The following is a 15,476-nucleotide window of genomic DNA, read 5'->3' as shown; positions in this document are numbered from 1 at the left end:
TAAGTAGATCAATCGTTAACCCCTTTCCATAGTCCCCGCCCCCCCAAGAAATTAAACTAAAGCAATATTTGAAATATAACAACATAATGGCCTGAGGTCTTGACGCTGATGACACCCAACCATAAATACAATAAGATCCAACTCTTAACTCCCCCCTAACCTATCCACCCCCCTGTACCCGGAAGGACTGAATGATGTAAAAAGGCCTGTATCCGCCTACACTGCCACAAACCATGGAAGAGAGTGTTGTCACTGTCCTATACTTCACGCAGCCAGTATGAAAAGTTTGCTTCTGTGAAAAACAGGCCCTATGGACCACCCAAAATGGACACTCCTGCAGTTCTGCAGTGTGAACTAATTCAGGTATTGATTTAAGTATATCCTCACACAGTCATTCTCAATGGCCTACCCAAATCTTTAATTATATTATTATTAGCGACATTTGTATCCCACATTTTCCCACCTTTTTGCAGGCTCAATGTGGTTTACAATAGGCCGTAATGGTGATCACCATTTCCGACTAAGAATTACAGAATACCATTTAGAAGAAAATATATATATACAATTCATTTCAATTATTAAGAACGAGGGCAGTATATAACGTCCCATAATGACAGTATGATAAAGAAACCAATATTAATAAATGAGTTCAGTGTTAACTTGTTCTAGTAAAAGTTTTGATGTCAGTTCATTTGAGAAGGGTCCTTATGATAGGTATCCTTATACAAGTTAGTCTTTAGTACTTTCCGAAAGGCTGCCAAGTCATGCGTTGTTTTTATGGCTCTTGGTAATGTATTCCATAGCTGCATGCAGATGTAGGAGAAGCTTGATGCATATATAGATTTATATTTAAGTTCTTTGCAGATGGGATTGTGGAGATTCAAGAATGTACGTGATGCTCTTTAGTGTTTCTTGCTGGAAGGTCAATAAGGTCTTATATATCGAGGCCTCACCATAAATAATTTAATGAACCAGGGTACAGGTCTTGAATGTAATTCGATCTTTTAGTGGGAGCCAATGCAGTTTTTCTCTGAGGGGTTGGCTCTTTCATATTTCGTTTTTCCAAATATAAGTCTGGCTGCAGTATTTTGGGTTGTTTGGAGTTTCCTAATAATTTGTGCTTCGCATCCAACATAGATGGCATTGCAGTAGTCCAAATGACTTAACACATAGATTGCACCAAATTGCGGGAATACCTCCCTAGGGAAGAAAGGTTTCACTCTTTTGAGTTTCCACATTGTATGGAACATTTTCTTTATTACATTCTTCGAGTGAGTTTCTAATGTGAGATTTCGATCAAGTGTAAGTCCCAGAAGTTTCAAGGTGTCTGAGACAGGAAGAGTTAAGTTCGATGTATAATATTGGTGTGATTAATCTTATTATATTGTGATGAAAGGGATAAGGCATTGTGTCTTCTGTACATTAAGCTTCAGTTGGAATGCATCCGCCCATGAGTTCATTATTTGGAAGCTATGATTGATTTTATTTTTGATTTCTGTTAAATCCTTTGAAATGGGATGTAGATCGTGACATCGTCTGCATAAATATAAGGACTGAGACCTTGGTTGGATAGTGATTTTGCCAGTGGGGTCATCATTAAGTTAAAGAGGGTTGGAGAGAGTGGTGAACCTTGAGGCACTCCACATTCTGGTATCCATGGCGATGATGTAATCGACTTTGATATCACTTGTATGATCTTGTGTTAAGGAAGCCATTGAACCATTTCAGTACATTTCCACCGATACCAAAATATTCTAGGATGTTCAATAGGATATTATGGCTGACCATGTCGAACGCACTGGACATGTCAATTGTAAGAGGAGAACATTATTACCAGTTGCAATGATTTGTTTAAATTTAGTTAAGAGAGTTATTAGTATTGTTTCGGTACTATGATAAGCTCGAAATCCTGATTGAGATTCATGTAATATTGAGAAATTATTTAAGTAATTGGTGACTTGTTTGGTAACTAAGCTTTCCATTAACTTAACTATAAGCGGAATGGATGCGACCGGGCAGTAGTTGGTTATATCATTTATTTTTTTCTTTTGATCTTTAGGTATAGGGGTAAGTAGTATGTTACCTTTATCCCTAGGGAAAAGTCCATGTTGAAGCATGAAGTTTAAATAGGAGGTGAGATCTGTTATGAATCGATGAGGGGCAGATTTTATTAGGTAACTAGGGCATGAGTCCAGTTTGCAGTGAGATTTGGCGAATCTGTTGATCGTTTGGGTGACAGTATCTTCCACCAGTAGATCGAAGTTTATCCAAATACGGTCAGCTGGATATTCATCAGTGGCTGGGTCCAGTTTATGAATTTTTCGAACTCATTGGTGCAAAGTGACAAGGTGGATCGTACATAAGTACATAAGTAATGCCACACTGAGAAAAAGACCAAAGGTCCATCAAGCCCAGCATCCTGTCCACGACAGCGGACAATCCAGGTCAAGGGCACCTGGTAAGCTTCCTGAACGTGCAAACATTCTATACATGTTATTCCTGGAATTGGGGATTTTTCCCAAGTCCATTTTGTAGTGGTTTATGACTTGTCCTTTAGGAAACCGTCTTCAAACCCTTTTAACTCGCTAAGCTAACCGCCTTCACTACGTTCTCCGGCAACGAATTCCAAGTTTAATTATGCGTTGGGTGAAGAAACATTTTCTCCGATTGGTTTTAATTTACTACACTGTAGTTGGCAATCGCATGCCCCCTAGTCCTAGTATTTTGGAAAGCGTGAACAGACGCTTCACATCCACCTGTTCCACTCCACTCATTAATTTATATACCTTTATCATGTCTCCCCTCAAGCCGTCTCTTCTCCAAGTTGAAAAGCCCTAGCCTCCTTAGTCTTTCTTCATAGTGGACATTCGGTCCCATCCCCGCTATCATTTTAGTCGTCCTTTGCTGCACCCTTTTCCAATTCCACATAGTTTCTTGAGATGCAGCGACCAGAATTGAACACAATACTCAAGATGCGGTCGCACCATGGAGCGATACAACGGCATTATACATCCTCACACCTGTTTTCCACACCTTTCCTAATAATACCCAACATTCTATTCGCTTTCCTAGCCGCAGCAGCACACTGAGCAGAAGGTTTCAGTGTATTATCGACGACGACACCCAGATCCCTTTCTTGGTCCATAACTCCTAACGTGGAACCTTGCATGACGTAGCTATAATTCGGGTTCTTTTTTCCCACATGCATCACCTTGCACTTGCTCACATTAAACGTCATCTGCCATTTAGCTGTCCAGTCTCCCAGTCTCGTAAGGTCCTTCTGTAATTTTTCATAATCCTGTCGCGAGTTAACGACTTTGAATAACTTTGTGTCATCAGCAACTCCACCAGCGGTGCCCCATAGTCCCCCTCATACCACAGCCCCTCCAGCATAGACCTGACATGTTTGGGTAAATGCGCTGAAGACAGTCAGGGGTGAGATACCAACCATATAGCACCTTCATTGCGTTTTCCTTAAGCGGAACGTGCGTGGACACCTTTGTCACTGCCCGTTCTATTCTCTCCCACCCCGGTACACCCAGGACATCCCCAGCTCCCAACCCTTCCTGTAGAAAACATAACCAGAGCTCTGCGCAGCAATGTGTCTGTATAGTGTACCAATCAAGCCCCGGGAAGTGGTTAATTTTTCACATATCTCCTCCAGGGAGCCTTTGATCCTTTTGATTACCAACCTAACTGCCTCAGTACGGAGGAAGTGTGCTAATTGGTAGTATGCAAAATCGTCTCTCACCAGCCCAGGGAATCACGACTGCATCGCTCCAAATTCAAGCAAAGTGTCCCCATCATATAGCTGGTCCCATATTCGCAAACCTTCCCCGTACCACTTTGTGAAAACCCCCTCCGTCGTCCCTGGTAAAAATAAAGGATTGTAAGCTTTGGGAGTCATACGTGTTAGAACGCACCGACCCCCCCGGGAACAACTTATCCCAATAGTGAAGAGTAACTTCCACCGAGGGACACACACTCTCCCCTACTTGCGAAATGGCTTCGGTAGCCACATAAGTGCCCCAGTGGTGTCGCTCCCGTCGAGTGTTGCTCCAGGTGCACCCACTGTCTATCTGGATATCCTTGGTACCACTCTAAAGCTACCTTCCCTTGGGCCACCCGATAGTACCAAAGATATTCGGGACCCGCCAGGCCTCCACGCCGTTTCTCTTGATATAATAGAGTACGAGACAACCTAGGATGCTTTCCTGCCCAGACGAAGCGCACTAATCGATCCTGTAAGGATGCAAGAAATCACCTGGGCACCATTACAGGCAGCACCTGAAATAAGTATAGAAGTCGTGGTAATACATTCATCTTGATAATGGCTATGCGACCAAACCAGGAAGCCTCTAGCTCACCCCAACATTCCATATCTGTCGCAATAACTCGTGCCCGACCTCTATAGTTGGCTGAAAAGAGTTCTGATAAGGTGGTGGTGAGATTCACCCCCAAATATCTGATATGTCTACCAGCCCATCTGAAAGCATAGGCAGATTTGAGTTCTGCTACTGTATCTTCTGTAGGGTAACATTAAGGCCTCAGATTTTGTCATGTTGACTTTAAAGCCAGACACTACAGATTATTCCTCGATAAGCTGAATGAGCCTAGGGAACGCAACCCGGGACGAGTCACGTACAGCAAAACATCTTCCGCAAAAAGTGCCATTTTATGCATTCTCCCTCCTACAGTGGTCCCGCAATCAGTGGGTCTTGCCGAACCCTTGAGGCGAACGGCTCCATAACAATAGCAAACAAAAGGAGGGATAGGGGACATCCCTGTCGTGTACCCCTATGTAAGGAAAATAGTCCTGAATGGCTTCCATTACTTTTAACACATGCTCTGGGGGAGGAGTAAAATGCCTGTATCCAGCCCCTAAACCGTGGTCCAAAGCCCAAAGTCTCCAAGACCCTGTACATGAAGGACCAGTGAACTCTGTCAACAGGCTTTTTCTGCATCTAGGCTTAAGAGGCACAAAGGTCTCTGGTTTCGCTTAGCCAAATACATGAGATCTAAAGTGCGTCGGACATTGTCCATAGCCTTTCTGTGAGAGACAAAGCCCACTTGGTCAGGATGCACCAGGTCGGAAGGGCGCCAACCTGTTAGCGAGGACCTTCGCCAGTTTTTGACATCTTGCGTTTAGCACAGAGATAGGCCTATAGGAGCCACACTTGGTGGGATCTTTACCGGGTTTGGGATTACCGCTATCCAGGCCTCTAAATTGTTGGCGGCAAGATTCCCCCCACCCCCACTTGATTAAACAGGTCTGCAAGCAACGGAGCCAGCTCGGGAGCAAAGGTCCTGTAAATTCATTGGAAAGCCATCGAGTCCCGGGGACTTACAAGAGGGCATACCGCCAATTGCGTCTTGGATTTCCCTAGGGGTAACCGGTTTCTCCAATCAGCTCCTGGTGTTGCCTAGCCAGCGGAGTAAGGTCGCTGTCTTGCAAATACTGATCTACATTTTCCCGGGAAGGGTCAACCTCCTGCTCGTAGAGCGTCTGGTAATATTCTCTAAAGCGCTGGCGAATAAGTGTTGAGTGACGCAACATATCTCCCCAGCATCTTTTCACCTGCTTATCATTCTATCCACTTTCCGTCTACACAACCGCATTGCTAAGACGCGACCGGCCTGTGTAGTTAAATCATATGCTCGCACTCCCTGTCTTGCCCTAAATAGATCAAGGTGTTCCGAATACACCCAGTGCCATTCTCTCCTTACACAGAGCATCCCAAATTTGTGGCGTTGGGCATGCCTTATGTGTTGCTCTAGTAGGTGTATCCGCCCTGTGCAAGCCACTATGCGAGATCTACGGGCCCTAGCACGTCTACTGGCCAACTGCAGAAAATACCCTCTGGAGACCGCCTTCAAGGACATCCCACACTACATGCAGGTTCAGGGCCAGACTCTACATTATGCTCCAGATATTCTTTAAGCACCTGTCTATAGCCCTCCACCACTTGTCTTCCTGTATCATACTCGTGTTAATGACCAGCATTTGTCTTTTACTTCGGTATGGAAATTAGGGAGAGTTAACCCACACGGGGGCATGGTCCGAAATTGTCATACTACCAATTCCAGTATCCGGTCCTAGCTCTATCAAAGTATTGTCTAAAAAGATATAATCAATATGGGAATATGTTTTGTGTACCGGGGAGTAGTAAGAATAGTCCCTCTCTGTATGTGTATCACTCTCCAAGAGTCTAGGAGTCCCAGGGAGTTAGCCAGAGAAGCCGGTGATGGCCTCCTTGTGTCCCTCTTTTCCTAGCTACCCCCGAGCGGTCGTGTCTGGGATTTTTAACTGCAATTAAATCTCCCCCTAGTATTAGTGCGCTTGTGGCAAAAGTCGCCAAGGAATTTTTAACCTCAGTGAAAATTCTACCTGATCAGTGTTGGGGGCATATATTGATGCACAGTGAAAGCTACCTGGTCTAGCATAAGTTGTAAGAATATGTAGCACTCCCCTGGGTCCCTTTTAATCTGCGTCACCTGTGCCCCAAGTGAGGAATGTAGCAATATCGCCACTCCTCCCCTCCTTGAGTCGGCACCAGCTGCGCAGTAGATCCCCGAGTAACCAGGGCAGGAGAGAAATTTTTCATATTTACGACGCAAGTGCGTTTCTTGCAAGAGAACCATGTGCGGCTTTAACTGGTGGAGTTCCCCGTAGAGCTTCTGTCGCTTTTGGGGCATGTTCAGTCCTTTGACATCATATGAGACTATCTTCAACTCCAGGCACATGTCTTTATATTAAAAGAAAAAGTTAATATATGCATAAGGTGAGGGCATAGCACAACCCTGTCATGATTGTCACATTTCATTATGACCAAGACTTTACCCCTACCCTCTCCCTTCCCATGTCCCTCCCCCCTCTTACTCTCGTAAACCCTCCCCAACATCCCCCACTACTACACCAACCAGGGGTATAATACTCCTAGGTGGGCTACGAGGAAGTTATTCACCAAACCCCCCCCCACCGCCCAGTACAAATCTTCTTTTTGTAGCCCTCTTGCTCAACCCAGTCCCTCCCTCTTCGGCTTATCAAGTCATTCTGTAACCCCTGCTCATACACAACCATCTCCTGCCAGGTACAGCATGTCACTCACACAGACCACACAGAGTTAGCACCCCACATCCTTCACATTTCAGCAGTAATTAGTTAACAGTCCCAAAACCCTTCTCGCCTCTTTCAGCAACCCAGATTAGACTAAAAGAGAGAGAGAAAGAGAGGGGAAAAAAAAGGAAAAGACATTTCTGTCCATATACTCAGTCCAGCTGTCGCTCTCAGGTCTACCCGGTCATCTCTTAGATTTGCCGTGTCGAGCTGGTCCTGAAACTCGCTGCCATCCTTGTAATTTGGCCTTTGTAGAAGTAGCCAGCTCCCCTGGTGGGAAAGCGGAATTCACCAGCTCCGCCACGTGCAGCGCTTCCCAGGCCTCCTGTAGAGATCGCACTCGGTATTTGCTCCCCTTAAGGGTGAAATTCAGGGAGAACGGGAAGTCCCATCTATACTGCAGCTGGTTCTTTGTTAAGACTTCCAAAGCTGGCTTCATTTGGCGACGTTGTTGTAGAGTATATTGTGATAGGTCTTGATACACCAGGATCTTGGCGGCTCCAAATTCAAGATTCTGCGCCTTCCGTGCTTTTGCCATAATCTGTTCCTTAATCTCATATTTATGGAAGGGAACCATGATATCTCGCTGTTGCTGTTCCTTGCGTATTCCAAGCGCTCTGTGTGCCCTGTCGAGTTCCACACTCTTCCCTTCAGCCTCAGGACCAAGCAATTGTGGCACATAGGGTTTGTACGATCTGCATAACATCCTCTATTTTCTCCCCCTTCCGGTACTCCGCAAAACCTGAGGTTGTTTCGCCTCCCTCTGTTTTCTAAATAGTCTATTTTATATTCTAAGTCCAGACGTTGTTTATCCAGCTCTAGGAGTTTGTCATTATGTTTAATCAGGGTCTCAGCGTGTTCCTCTAGTTTTATCTCCGCATCTTCTACCCGCCCCCCTAACTCACGGAGATCATTACTCAGGGAGTCCATGCGTTCTAGGATTTTGTCCTTCGACTGCTTAATCTCTGCCTGAATATTCGAAAGGAACTTCCGCAGTTCAGTCGGTATACTTTATTTGGAGGGTGGGTGTCGCTGATCAGCCTGAGACTGTGCCGAGTCAGAATCGGAGGGTGAGGCCTGCTCTGGGGACTCGTGGTGTTTGGCGCCTTTTCCCGCCATGGCTTTCTCGGACCGCTCGTTCTCTTTCTTTCGCGTGGCAGGGGTTTTGTTCATCGCCGTTTCTAATGAAGGGGGAGTTCAACAAGCCTTATCCGCCGTTTTCTCCCACTAGCGATTGGTTTTTATTGCTTTTCAAAGCAAACTTCTAGAGCGGGGAGACGGAGCTTCGGAGCTAGGCTGCCATCTTACCCGGTGACGTCACTTCCTGCCATGTTCAGCATTTTTAAAGGTACACTCAGCTGCTCTGAAATCATTTACTTGTTACAAATCAGGATTGTTCAGCTTTAGTATTGCGCCCGATAAGCATCATTTATGCTTTGCTCTTCTCCTCGACTATTGTCCTCTCTCTGGATCCTGATGTGTGCTTTTTGGCTTGTGATTTTCTGCCTTCCCTGGTCTCCGTGTGGGCCAGACAACTTCTACCTGTTCTGTTTCCAGCGTAGTCTGGCTGGAGCCTAAAATTGACATCGTTGGTTCCGGCCCCTCCGTCCTCGACTTCTCTCACCACTCAGTAGATCTGTAGCATGGGCCGAGGTGAGAGTACTGCCGATATCCTGCGCTGAGCTAGTTGAGAGATGAGGCAGCGGGTGGAAAGGTACGAGAGGGTTCAGCGTTCCCACTGTGTCAGAAGGGGTTCTGCGAGCGAGAAGCAAGGGTGGGTGTTCTGGTAGTGTGCTCCTTAAGAGGGGTGCCGCTGACTCACCTTGCGTTGGATCGCTGAGGCATTGATTACCTTGTGGCGCCCTGGCAGTGGTCGTTCCGTTGGTCCTCTAGGAGGCCCTAAGGCTAGTCGGTACGCTAGTGGCCATGCGGCTGGTCGGTTCGTCGTTAGTTGGTGCTTCTCAGCGGGTCGACCGCTTGGTATCAGAGCAATCGGTGGAGCTCCGGTTCTGTCTGGTTCCGATCAGTTGCCTGTGGCCAGTTCCAGCTATTACGTGGCTGATTTCGTCTCAGCTCCACGAGGTCCCGGGTCCACGAGGTTGGTCGGTTTGCCAGGTGTTCGTTTTTTGGCGGATCGTTCGCCAGATCTCACATTGGTAGCTCGATCCTCTGGTCTATTCGGGATAGCATAATTTCTAGCTGTCTATAGCCAGGCTCTGGCTATTTCGCAGCTCAATTTCGGCCTGGGTCTCCAGAGCTTACTCTCTCCGTGACCTTTCAGGTGGCGGCCATGTTGTGTTAGTATAACAACACTGTGAATATATGTATGAGGTTTGAAAGGAATACTTAGCTTTCAAACAAACAGCACTCATATCTCCACACCCTATTTGATTGTATTTAGCTAATTCTAACTAAGAACATATCATAAAGTCCCCTAGCCAAAAGCAACCATAAGACAAACTCAAATATCCTAACTATTTCTTAAAAATAAAACTTTTCAGAACGTTCCTAAAAATGATATACAGTAATTTTGAGTTCTCATTAAATGTACCTGATAAAACAGACTACCCAAGAAACTAAGTTTAGTGTAAATCATTTTTACTGAAAGAAATAAACAGGCAGATAAACTATACAATTATACATACCTGAATTTGAACCAATATTAATTTCCCACTTGCCCCCACCCCATCCAACCCTAAAACCTCTCAACATTTTAATGCAGAACTATTTTGTTGGTGACTTACAAACATACAAACTGTGGGTAATACAAACAATATATCCGTGTGCATAAATAAGGCTATAGAGGAAAGAGACCCCTATAAAATACCACTGACCCACCAAATTCCTTTTATAGAATCACGCCCTTACCCCTCCCCCAACCTCCACAATTCTCCATGCCCCAAGTGGAAAAAGGCCCAAGAGTGAATAAATAAGCCCAACCCATATGAACAATTACAAGTTACTAATACATAACTTCCAAGCCCTGTAACTGTCCCAGTCCCCTCCCCCATCCCTACCCTACCACTCAGACACATACACATGCTAACCCCCCCCCCCCAAAAAAAAAAAACCAAACACAACGATGTCCCATGGAGACCCCCAAAGCCGAGAGTTACACTTTTGCCACTTTTAACTATTCAAAATAAAGCTACGGGCCCTTGGGGAGCAAGGAAAAAATATAAGGCTCCCAATCTGAAGAAGGGTTACCATTCGAAAGCTAATCAAAAAATGTATTAAGTTGGTCCAATAAAAAAGGTTTCACCTTATTTTCTTTTCTATGTTTTGATTTATTTCTATTTATTACCTTTAAAAGTGAACTAACACGGCCACCACAACAATTTCCTCATTACCCTCAAAAGGCATTTAGAGCTATCTGCTTACTGTACTTGAGGGCTAAAGTGAGATCTTCAGATTCACTCTGTATGGTACTCTCTCTAATCTATCTGCCTACTTTAGAGCCCCTTTTACTGCAGCTGGTAAAAGGGAAGTCTCGCTTTCCTACAGGAAATGGCTGTGCGGCAAGTAAAGCACTTGCCACAAGGCCAATTTAGGGGGAGCCCTTACCGCCACCTGTAGAGGTGGCGGTAAAGGCTCCCAGATTAATCCAGCAGTAACCCGATTACTGCTGGGTACACTCCAGAGCTACAAAAAATAAATAAATTTTTGTAGCACCAGAAATGACGGCATGCTAGGGGTGGGAAGTACCGCTGGGCTTCTGCAGTAGCCTGGTGGTACTTCCTGTATAGCGAGAGGTAAGCCTGCATTGGGCTTACCACTGCTTAGTAGAAGGAACCCTTAATTCAACAGAGTTGATTCTTACCATTTTCAGCTACATATTAACCACACATATTGGTAATATTCACTAGAATGACAATTTCTGGTGAACATTCTGTGGCTATGGGAAAGGAATATGAATGAGTCCCCAAGTTATTTCAAAACAAGTTATTTCAGTTCACTTCCAGTCCAATAATGTCATAATTTATTATGTATGCAGAACTATTTTCAAAACCTGTTCTCATTTTGCAACATCTGAATGAATACCAAAGTGATTTAAAGTAGTAAACAAAGTATAATTATCTGCAAATTGTAGAGTAGATACGAATTGCATTTTTGTACTGTGGACTAAGAGCTCCTGAGATCACATAAATCAATTCTTTAAATTAACACAGGTCCCGTAATAACTTTTATCAGACTAATAAGAATTATCACAACCCAAACAGAATTCAGCTTTCTCAAGACCCTGTATGGCTACTGGAATTCTGTTACAGGACCAATGACAAAGGATTTGTCACAAGCTTTAGCAAACCCAGCTGAAAATTTTCAAGAAATGTCAGCTATTGTGATCATTGGCATAGCAAAGAGGCGCTGAGCGTCTAGTAGCGACACAAGAAAAACAGAAGCAGACACTGGAACTGTTTGGACCTCTAGTGTCTGAGTTCTGTTTAGTATTGTGATTCATACATCTTTTTATCTGATTGTGCACCCACTCAAATTACATTTTCATCAAAACCTTACTAGCCGGAGCTGCTGTAAAACATCATTATAATGAACTATAGCACTACATTCCTATTACACAACTATAATATTGCTCAATCAAAAATAGTTTTAGTAATTCAGCCTAGATGTGCTAAGTATTTTTCCATAAACACAGAATGGGAAAATTCCATCAGTATGACTGGCCTTAAATATTTTTATTGTAATTGTAGTGCTCAGTTTTTTTCTTCTTTCCTTGCAAATCAAAACAGAATAAAGAATAACTTTTTACCTCAGAATGCAGCAATGGGGCATTGTATAAAATAGGTATTATCATTTATGCAGTGTTATATCTGTAAATGTTTAGAATACTATCATATACATGCATATGTGTGCACATACATGCGTATCTGTAAAAAGTTTTGCCTAAGTGCTATTCTGTTAATTCCTGTCTTATCTTGTTTAGTGCCTGTTTGGAAGGGTGTGTAAAATGAGCTATCTTGTTGGGCAGACTGGATGGACCGTTCAGGTCTTTATCTGCTGTCATTTAGTATGTTACTAAATAGACAGAAAATCTTTTCTACGTCTAGGGGACATTCCTATCATCCTTCGTTCCCATATGTTGATAAAGCAATTTCTCCAGCCCCAAAAGGATGAGGGATCTGAGGTGGTCCAGACTTTGAGAATTGCCTTCCTGTCCAGGAGCGCTGCCTTGCGGATAAATTTCCGCCGACCCCCGTGATGCGAGAATATCTTATATTGTCTAATAAAAAGTCAACTGCATACAGAGGCACTGTTGAATTCAATACTCCAACCCATGTATCTAGCAAGTTGAGCCCAAAACGAACTTGCCACTGCACAGCTCCAGAAGGCATGAAAGAAGGAATTGGGTTGGGACCTGCACTTCAAGCAAAGGCGGGTATCAATGCTGCCCATGTGAAACAATTGAGACTGAGACATGTATGCGCGATATAGCATTTTAAATTGACATTCCCATAATTCAGTTGCTATTGTTATCTGAGGGATGTGGGCCACCAAAGCTACCAAATCCACTGAGACCAGCGACTTCTGTAAATCTGTTGCCCACCTATCTCGAACTCGAATATTAGGAGCCACTGGGCGCAGATGCAACAATCCTTTATGGAGAGAGGACACTGACAACCGGTGTTGGTCCTCCAAAGTGAAAAAAGAGGGCAAACGGTCCAAAATTGTTGCAACCAATGCATCCCCATCCAAAGAGCGCACATGGAGGGGCATAATCGAACGCGAACGCCTATCTCCATGGGCGTCTATGTCCGAAAACGGGTATGTGAAGAGGCGGGACAGACCATATTTTCGAAAATATTGACGTTTTTCAGCTGGGCGTTTGTTTTTTTTTTTTTTTGCGATAATGGAAACTAAAAACGCCCAGCTCAAAAACGTCCTAATCCGAGCCATTTGGTCGTGGGAGGGGCCACGATTCGTAGTACACTTGCCCACCTGACATGCCAGGACACCAACTGGGCACCCTAGAGGTCAGTGCGGTGGACTTCAGACAACACTCCCACATGCATAGCTCCCTTTCCACGGGTGCTGAGCTCCCAACCCCCCTCCCCCAAAACCCACTACCCACAAATGTACAACACTACCATAGCTCTTAGGGGTGAAGGGAGCACCTACATGTGGGTACAGTGGGTTTTGGAGGCCTCCCATTTACCAGCACAAGTGTTACAGGTGGGGGGGATGGGCCTGGGTCCACCTGGCTGAAATGCACTGCGGTACCCACTAAAAGTGCTCCAGGGACCTGCATACACGCAGGCCTCTAGGACTTGTTGCTGCTATATAACATTGCACACCAGTTGACACCTGAAGACTAATCTCTCCGAAAACGTCCTTTATTGGAATAAGCATGCTTACTCACAGTTAACTGCAGATCAGAGGTTGTGCCCCACTGGCAACGAGTCTCCCTGGTACTGAGCATTAGCAGTAGGTCAGAGCTGGCAGAAAGGTGTACAATGCCCTCTTTCAGCCACATTCAAGGTAAGAACTAAGTTCTCTAACGTTGCTAACACTGTGAAAGGGATCTAAAACTGTGCTACAAAAATGGCCACTACCTCATGGACTACCGGAAACAAACAGGGCACACTCTGACCAGCAGAGGGAAAAGCACCATGGGAGTAGAGTCTACCAGCTACCAACATCGTGAGCATGTGGCACAAGCTAGTGGAATCACGGAGCCCAATACCTTACACCCACCACAATGCATTGCCGATGTGACTCTGCAGTGCCCTTAACAGAAAAGGTGTCACACTCACCCGAGAGTCACATCAGAACCAGGGAAAGAGGATAGAACACATTCTGCTGTCATGGAGGTGGGTACAGTATTTTAGGCTGGCATACAGGCTGGAAAAAAAGTTTGTAAAGTGGGGTTTTTTTTGGTGGGAGGGGGTTAGTGACCACTGGGGGAGTCCGGGGAGGTCATCCCCGATTCCCTCCAGTGGTCATCTGGTCAGTTGGGGCACTTTTTTGGGACTTGTTCGTGAAAAAAAGGGTAAAAAAAAGTGACCCAAAATCATGGTAAAAACGCCTTTTTTTTCCGATTATCAGCTAAAGACACCCATCTCTCCTCGGCCGATAACCACGCCCCAGTTCCGCCTTCACCACGCCTCCGACAAGCCCCCGTCAACTTTACCTGTTTCTGTGACGGATTGCAGTTGGAAACGCCCAAAATCAGCTTTCGATTATACCGATTTGGGCGCCCCACGGGAGAAAGACGCCCATCTCCCGATTTGGGTCGCAATATAGGCGTTTTTCTCTTTCGATTATAAGCAGGATAATGAACTAGCTAACAATAAGCGAACCGATCTGCCAAAGTTGTATGTATTATAGAGCCATCTGAATTAAGAATATGTTCCAGACGCAAAATCCCCTGTGCTACCCATTGCTGGGTAATATTCTCTCGACTGGAGGTGAACTGCATATTTCCCTCAATTGGTAGGAGAGATGAAGTAGATGGCAAGAGACCCCAAGCCTTTGAGAGGATCTTCCAAAGGTCTCGAAGAGGCTTCAGCAAAACATTGTTCCACACAGTAAGTGGCAACGCCTCTGTAAAGGCGTAAAGCAAATAATTGAGATGATAAGGATGAAAAAGTGTTCTTTGCAACTCAGCCCAAGAAACTAAGTTTATGCTCCAGTCCAAGTGGACTGGAGATGGAGCTGACAACTATCCGAAGACCTCTATTCCTTTTAGTCAAATCCAAATTGAAAAATATGCTGGAGCAGTCCTTTGAAATATCTTAAAATTAGTATGCATACCTTAAAGTGTACACTTGCCTTCACTGGTAACCCCTAAGATCTTAATAGTCTTCTCAAATATGAAATGCTGACCACATGTTTTCAACAACTGTCATTCCATATTTCGTTTGATTGACCTAGTAGAAACTTAGTTTATCCCTATTAAGCTTTAAAGAATGGCTGTTAATCCAAGTTTCCAGAAGTGTCGTACAGTCTTTTATTCTGGTTGCCATTAGTCCTGGTGTCTGAGCAACTAGGAACAAAATCGTTGTATCATCAGCATAACTATACACCTAAAAACCAGCCAAATAATATTAAACAATGTTGGTGATAAAGGGAAACCTTGCGGAACCCCACAGCTAGCACTCCATGGCTCAGATAAGTGTTCTTAAATTTGCACCACTACCAAAGCTATCTAAGGGCCTCTTTTATCAAGCACGCTAGTGGCTCCGGTGCGGTAATGCGACAAAGCCCACTCATTTTGAATGGGTGCCGCCAGCGCACAATAAAAAGAGACCTTAAGATTGGATATTAGATACTATCTCTGAGGTGGTGGAGTAAGCAAGCTTGATTATAAAGCTTTTATATATGGTACACCTAACCTGCCCTGATC

At 44.6% G+C, this 15,476-nt stretch overlaps 1 protein-coding gene across 1 annotated transcript in view; it reads right to left on the bottom strand.

Annotated features, from left to right (window-relative positions):
- TMTC1 (transmembrane O-mannosyltransferase targeting cadherins 1) overlaps window positions 1–15,476 on the bottom strand; it is a 1,359,696-nt gene that overhangs the window by 584,007 nt on the left and 760,213 nt on the right. The window lies entirely within an intron of this gene.

Source organism: Microcaecilia unicolor, chromosome 9 (genome assembly GCF_901765095.1).
Source record: "Microcaecilia unicolor chromosome 9, aMicUni1.1, whole genome shotgun sequence".
Lineage (NCBI taxonomy): Eukaryota > Metazoa > Chordata > Amphibia > Gymnophiona > Siphonopidae > Microcaecilia > Microcaecilia unicolor.
Note: the sequence above shows the minus strand (reverse complement) of the source record. Positions and strands in the feature narration are given on the sequence as shown.